We start from the raw sequence: 8,116 nt of genomic DNA on the forward strand, positions 1-8,116 counted from the left end.
CCTAGCACATTATTAAGAAAGGCCATTTGCAAAGATGCATAAAAAAACCTTATACTCACTCTGCTGTGGGTGAAGCTGCATCACGAATGATTCACACGAAAGTAGATGCATATGTAGATCGGAATCGGCACTTTCCTTTTAAAAACGAATCCTCTGCATCTTCAGCGGCTCAGATGCTGTGGTCATTATTACATCCAACAACAAAACACCTCAATCACTCAATCGGAGACATTCTTGTCTTCCCCTGTGTCTGAGTCACACAAGTCAAGTCAAGTCAAGTCAAGTCACCTTTATTTATATAGCGCCTTTTACAATACAGATTGTGTCAAAGCAACTGCACAGTATTTAAACAGCACAATAGTGTGTAAGTAACGCATTATTGTAACAATCAATTTTCAGTTAAAGGCAGTTCATCAATGAATTCAGTGATATCATCGTCAGTTCAGTTCAAATAGTATACGATATCGCTGGAAAATGTCCCCAACTAAGCAAGCCAGAGGCGACAGCGGCAAGGAACCAAAACTCCACAGGTGACAGAAATGGAGAAAAAAACCTTGGGAGAAACCAGGCTCAGTCGGGGGACCAGTTCTCCTCTGGCCAGACCAAACAACAGTTTGTACCAATGTCTGATTGTAGAGAACTCATCAGGATCCTGTGGTGTAGTGCCAATGGCCGTCAAGGTTGGCGAGGTCTTTATTGATGATCCGCCTTGGAGCTCATCTGGTTGACATCCACGGCTATTGAAGTCATCTCCAGGTGGTGATCCATGATCTAAGCTGGGTACGGACTGGATCCGGGGGACTGGAGTGACCATCTGATCTGGATACAGGCTGGGTCTGGTGGCTACGGTGACCTCGGAATAAGAATGAAACAGACTAATATTAGCGTAGATGCCATTCTTTTTACGATGCAACGAGTGCATCAGGTGTTATGGGAGGTGTTTTCGGTTCCGGTTGACCTAATTAATGCAGCCTAACAATCCTTTAACGGATTTGAATTATAGAAATGTGTTAATGATTTTATGTGTAAGCCAGGTTAAAGAGATGTGTCTTTAATCTAGATTTAAACTGACAGAGTGTGTCTGCCTCCCGAACAGTGTTAGGTAGATTGTTCCAGAGTTTAGGCGCTAGATAAGAAAATGATCTGCCGCCGGCAGTTGATTTTGATATTCTAGGTATTATCAAATTGCCAGAATTTTGAGAACGCAGCGCACAATGGCAATCTGAGTCGAACTGTTTGAGCTCGGTGAGGGCGGATCTAAGGAAAGGCACTCATGTCAATCAACTATCGTGGGAGCGGCCAATGCATCCAAAAAGAAGCTGAGAATGACTTGATTTTAAAAAGGGGATATTACTTTTAAAGATTAAAAAAAATACCACTGGCTGGATTTCTATCATTGTAGGGTGGTTTTGCATCCGATGACTCCTTTAACAAACCTTGATTTGTGAATACAGCTACAAGGAACAAAGCACCTCAGTGCAGGTCAGACATCCCAAAGAAAGTTGTAAAGGTGTAGAGCCTTTGATTAATATGTAATATTCACATAGGTGTTTAATATTTGCAACACTATTTACAAAATCCCTGGACGTAAACCGAGTCACAATGTTATTCCAGTAGCATCAGCTCTAATGTAGTTTCTTTTTTCTTCTTCAGGCTGCACATTTCTAAGCAGATAAACTCTTGTTCAGTGTTTATCGCTTGCCTCCTGATTTCATTACATAGTCACTATTAGTAACAGATTTTCCCAATGTATCCACACTAGAACAGAAGATCAGTGTCCTGAAGCGCTTATATCCCCACAAGACATGTATGTATGAGAATGGATGTGTGGATGTTTTTGTGTGATGTGTTTATGTCCCCAGCCCCTTTCAACCCACCCACCAACCCACACGAATCACATAAAGTGTATGGTGGATGCTTTACAAGACCACATCACTAACTATAAAGACTCTACAGAAGCTTTAGTCTGTGAAATGTCTGAAAGATGGAACATTATACATCATTATATATGTGCATTCTGTGGACATATTAATAATAAACACTAAAACATGCAGTATAATTGGCTATTGACCGTCAAGCAAGTGATTTCTAAGCTTTCAAGTCTCTTGGAATCATGTCGTGATCTCTTTCTTCTCATGTAATAAATAGTTAAACTTCAAAATATAAAAATCTATAAAATATAAAAAGTTAAACTTCAATTTTTCAAATCTGTTTAATAATTTACTTGATGAGTGGCTGTGTAATAAATGACCCTACTTGGCGTAGGCGACCTGATCACCCCGTCGGGTTTATTTTGTGTGGTTATGACTGGCGGATCTTACATTATCCCTTACATAATATGTTGGTGAGTGAGAGAGAGAGAGAGAGAGAGAGCGAGAGAGGCAGGAGTGGTGAATGTTTCTCTCCTCACTCTGCACTCTCGTCTGCTGTGGTTATCATGGACATGCAGTCTTCATATCAGCAGGTAAAAAATCTCTTCCTCCGTGTTTATTAAGGTTATATTTTCAGATCCTGCTGGATGTTTTTCTGTGTGGTTTCTTTGTGTTTTGTTGATCAGTAGCTCTGCTAAATGTCAAACACTTTTCATTAGCAGTTATTCAAATATTGAAAGGAGTCCACTTGCATTTTAATGAGTATACTTGACACACATTTAGTGGAAGGTGACTACCACGAACACAGTAAAAGTAAACAATTTTTTGGAAAACAAGGCAAAAATATCTTGGCTTGTACATCAAGTTCTTTTCTCTGTACATTATTGTTGAGATTTTGCCAACCGAATGAATTTGCTGGTTCTGGAGCTCAAATGGACAGGAAGCTTGAAGGAGTGGGGTGTCATTTTAATGGTGTGATGAAAGTACACAAAATTAAAATGTGCTCATACTGGATGCTAGCAATATTTGGACACTGATATTCATAACTGACCTGAACAATTAAGTGAAGTAATGCAACAAATGACCAAAGTTGAAAATTATTATTAAAAGTGTATTTGTAACAGAGCAAACACACAGGGGGCATTACAAATTAATTTTCATCAGGGGTCTTTGGAAACAGTTGATGCATATATTCCCTTTTCTATTAATTAATGTGGTTTCTTTGATCCTCCTCCACATTCACTGCCTCATTTCACCCCTTCACTCCATTTTCAAAGCGTTCTCTCTTTCGCCCACACAGCACATTGTTGTACCTGCCAATTCGCAGCACCCACACACACTCTCGCCCACTAACACCCAGCCACACTAATGCAGTGGTGCCCCGAGCCCACACACACACATTAGCAACAAACCACAGTAACACATAGGAGCAAAGATGCCTTGAGCACTGATGAGCTTCTCCTGAACTTTCGCTCAAGCACGCATATATTTAAGTGATGTCAGACGAGTGCTATTGTACTGAATATTAGTGACCAGTCTAACTACAGCTGTTATAGCTGGTCTGATATTCTGCACAACAGCACAGTTGCAAATGTGAGATGTTCTTCAGTTGTTTCAAGCTGGAGAAGTTTCCACTATTCTTCTAGCTCATTAGCGGTAGCTTCTGTCTTTTTCTGCAATTCCAGACTGACTTTAATGATGGTGAGATCAGATCTCTGTGTGGGCCTTACATAATGTTATGGAACTCTTAGTCTTACTGGACTATTGCAATATTTACAAAAGAAATGCATGGAATTCTAAAATTGCTATTTCCTATTGACACAATAAGAATAACCATCCTTAAACAAAAGTTGTTGACAACAAATGAAGCACTGAATGTATATGGGTCATTCCTGGGATTCGGTAGCATTTGTTTTTTTTTTCATTTTCTAAATACCCCATAATTAGGCATATATCAAACCTCCAAAAAATCATATTTTCCCACCTCAGGCATTAATCACCTTTTATTATTTTCTTTCTTTCTTTCTTTCTTTCTTTCTTTCTTTCTTTCTTTCTTTCTTTCTTTCTTTCTTTCTTTCTTTCTTTCTTTCTTTCTTTCTTTCTTTCTTTCTTTCTTGATTTAGACACCTTTTTTTTCTCAACCCCGTAACGGACAAAATGGGATTGGTTTAGAAAAGAATTTTACACAGAACTTCTTATAAAAACAAACATCTACTTACTGGTCAATTTAATGATAACAAATGTAACATTTATCATATTTTTTACATTTTTACAGGACTGAAGCTAAAAATACACAAATTGTGTGTCTATGGTCTCTTTATTTTTGTAAAAAATAGTTTTCATTTAGAAGTTTAACTAAAACTACAATTCCCCTTCAGGAACTCAAGCTGCGTCGGAAAACGCTATGTAGTAACGGCATGGCATCATCCCTGAAGTCTCCGGCGTTGCCTTCCAAGCCGGTGCGGACCACCTCAGTGCTGGTGGGCAAGGGTTACAGTAGGTCAGGCTGGTGCTTGCTTGCACACCATGGCGGTGTTGCAAGCTTACCAAGCTGACCTGCTAAAAGAGCTGGACGAAGGCGAGGTGATTAATTCTGATGCTGTCACCGAGCTCACACAAACTGCTCATCTGTCTCTCTGCGCCACCAAAAAGCTGTGATATTGGCAGGTCTATAGCAGCACTGGTGGCGGCGGAGAAGTATCTGTGGTTGACCCTGTCCGAGATTAAAGAGAAGGACAGGATCTTGCAGGACCCACTTGCGCCTTCTGTCCTGTTCGGTGACGCTAGTCCCCCCCAAGGCTAAAGCGGCGGTCTAAAACGGGGTTCTTCGAAGCCGAAGACAGAACTGAGGGTTGTTCTTCAGGCCAAGAAAACCCTGAAGAAGTCGTGACCTTCGTGCCTAGGACTTTTGAGGGCAGGCCCCTCTGGGGAAGAATGGTTCACACCTCATCATACAGTGCCCTCAAGAGATTAATCTGCCAACCCTGCCACCCATGGTGCTTTAGTGTGCAGTGGTCTCCGGCAAGCTTTTCTCTCAGCTACCGCACGGGAAAGTAGCAGTACTGGGAGGTCTACGGAGGTCTCTAGAACAGCTAGTTTGGCTGTCCCCTGCCGGTTCGCCGCTTCAGGGCACCGAGGGAAAATCCGCTTTGCATGCTCAAGGTCACGCAGCAATGCCTTTGTGCCTTGGACATGTATAGGAAACCGTGGTTTTTGTCTCAGGGCCCAGTGCTAGGAGCTCCTTGTCGCTGCGTAATGCTAGTGGCCGGTTGGGGAGCAGTCATGAGTGGCCGCTCGGGCCGTGCTCCGTGGAGATGTCACCATCTCACATGGCACATCAATTGCCTAGAGATGCTGGCCATGTTTCAGGCTCTGAAGCACTTTCTCCCAGACCTAAGAGATCACCATGTGTTGATGCACACAGACAACACAGCGGTGGTCTCTTACATCAATCACCAGGGAGGTCTGCGTTCTTGCTCTGCTTCCGGGAGTTCTGGAGAAGAGTAGGTGTTTCGCTGCTGCTAGTAGCCCTGTTCTGGCCAGGCTGAGTATGGTTCTCGGACCTGATTTCCCTTCTTGACTGCTCTCCACGGATAATTCCCGTCAGGAGGGATCTCCTCTCACAGGCGGTGGGCACCGTCTTCCACCCCCGCCCGGAGTTGAGGAAGCTGTGGGTGTGGCCGCTGAGGGGGCGCATCTCATCGCTTCCGATCTTTCAACCGAGGTTGTTGAGACCATCCTCCAAACCAGAGCTCCTTCTACAAGGAAACTGTACACCTTGAAGTGGAAACTTTTCACTTCTTGGTGTGGAGACTGCCAGCTCAACCCAGTTAACTGCCCAGTTGGTACAGTGCTGGGGCCGGATTCACGAATATCTTCTTAAGAAATAAATTAAGAAATTTCTTAAGATAAATTCTAAGAAGTTCATAAGAATGTTCTTAAGTGCAATTCTTGAAAAAATCTTAAGATGTTCTCAAATATGTTCTTAAGAACATCTTAATTTCTTTCTTAAGAAAAAAAATAATACATCTATCTGAGTGAATACATGGTTGAAGACGCATTTATAAACACTTCAACGTCTTTTTTGCGGTTTCTGCAGATTATCCTAATAATCATAAGCACGCACATTTTCGTCACGACCGTGTCTGGCGCTCGGCTTCATGTTTTTAATGCGCTGTGTTTTTGAACCATTACTTTTAAAGGGTCTGTCTTAAGCTTTGGCAATCAGTTTATTCACTTTTGTGTTGTATTTTGTTCCCTCGTCTGAATGAACACTTCCGTTATGTGTGTGCGCTGCTACAGCAAACGCGTCCTGCACATGCGCTAAATACGGCCAAAGATTATGTCGTATTTATTTATTTTTTTATTAAATCTCCCTATCTGACTCGATTTTGTCGAGTTGCTACTAAGTTTTGATATCGGGAAAAAGTAGGTCATACATAGGCTAATCATGACAGATCATTGTTTACATTATCAGTCATTGCTGTCACTTCAGCGAACTCTTGCTCATCTCTAATAATAGTCCTAATATGTATTATATGTAGCTAGTAGTGTTGCAATGCTTAAATATAACAGTTAATTTGAAATAACCCAATCAATTAATTAAATAATTCTTACTATTTGGGATTTAAGACAAGCCTCGGGCTATCCTAACTTTACAAAGTTATTTACGATGGTTTTTAAGAAGATTCTTTTCAAGAATTTGAATTTTCTTAATTTTTGTCTTAAGAACAATCTTAAGTAAAAAGATAAGAATATTCTTAAGATGATTTTTTTGGGAATACAAAATATTCTTAACTTTTTTCTTATTTTAAAAAATAAGAAGAAAATGGCAGTTAAGAAGAAATTTCTTCTTAAGAATGTTTCGTGAATCCGGCCCCTGCAGTTCCTGCAGGCCTGTCTCTCCGCAGGTCTACGTGGTGGCCATTGCGGCCTACCACACCCTTTTTGGTAGTATTTCCGTGAGCAGAGACCCCCTTGTGACACGTTTCCTCCACGGTGCACTGAGACCTCTGGTATGCTTTTGCGTCCCCCAGTGGGACCTGGCTGTGGTGCTTGAGGCTCTTTGTAAATCACCTTGACTAGCAGAAGCTTAATTGTATGTGTCCAGTGAGTCTGGTGGCGTGGGCATTTTGTTTCTATAGTGTTTTCCGATGCAGCTTGAGTTCTTGAAGGGGAACGTCTCAGGTTACGCATGTAACCATGGTTCCCAGAGGGAATGGAACTCTGCATCTCAGTGCCATACTTCCAGCATCCCTGCAGCGCTTGCTTCATTTTCTAAGCTAATGCTGTTCACTCTGCACGTGCTTTTGGGCTTACCGGTCGCTACGCCACCCGCCCGTGACATCTCGCTTCTCCATTTGACTGATTTCACACATGATTCGTGCGGTCATGCTGAAGAAGATCTCATAGCGTTTTCCGACGCAGCGTCTCATTTCCTTGGGGAACCATGGTTACATTTTATTGTTTTAGTCCCCAACATGTCAGATAGTAATCAGTAAGAAATGCTTTCATTCTTAATTGTCTTCCCTACATTTTTATGAATGTGACAAGGTGTGACAGGGTTTCAATCTGTAACACATAAAGGGATAGATTGCCTTCAATTTTAATTTTTGGTTTTGTTTCTCTCTCATATTGTCCCCTTACATCTTGAGTTGTCATGATTTTGGTAAATATATATTTACTGAAACCATCTATTTATAAATAAATTATAATAAATTACGTAAATAACTCATGTGTCACAAGTTTACAACCCCGTAACAATGAGAAATACATATATTTGTGATGGGGTTGAGTGTGACAGAGTTGAGGTTTTTCACTTAAAATGGCCACTGCTCCTCATGTAGTTAGGATATGGCAGCAATAAAATAAGTACATTGTATATACTTATGGATTAAAATAAAATATTGAAAAATAACAATTTTCTTAATCTTAATTTTAATTTTATGTGACAGGGTTGAGCTGTTAAGCTTGACAATACCCTCCCTGACTATAATATGCCTCAAAAATATGAATAAGAAGTATGATACTACTAACTGTTTTCTGCAGCACTATTAAAGAGACCTGAATGATGTCATTTCTAGTAAATAAATGTCACATATGAGCCGAGTCTAAATTATTACGGCCACAGAATATATATATATATATATATATATATATATATATATATATATATATATATATATATATATATATATATATATATATATATATATATATATATATATATATATATATATATATAT

The 8,116-nt window shown here is 40.4% G+C and overlaps 1 protein-coding gene across 2 annotated transcripts in view; it reads left to right on the plus strand.

Moving 5' to 3' along the window:
- The first annotated feature begins 2,363 nt into the window (after positions 1 to 2,363).
- ccdc136a (coiled-coil domain containing 136a) overlaps positions 2,364 to 8,116 on the plus strand; it is a 44,495-nt gene continuing 38,742 nt past the window's right edge. For both annotated transcript variants that reach the window (XR_012342296.1, XM_073832296.1), the window contains exon 1: positions 2,364 to 2,464. The gene's annotated coding sequence lies outside the window, so the exon portion shown is untranslated. The remainder of the gene's footprint in view (positions 2,465 to 8,116) is intronic.

The sequence above is a fragment of the Garra rufa genome, chromosome 25, assembly GCF_049309525.1.
Source record: "Garra rufa chromosome 25, GarRuf1.0, whole genome shotgun sequence".
Taxonomy (NCBI): Eukaryota; Metazoa; Chordata; class Actinopteri; order Cypriniformes; family Cyprinidae; genus Garra; species Garra rufa.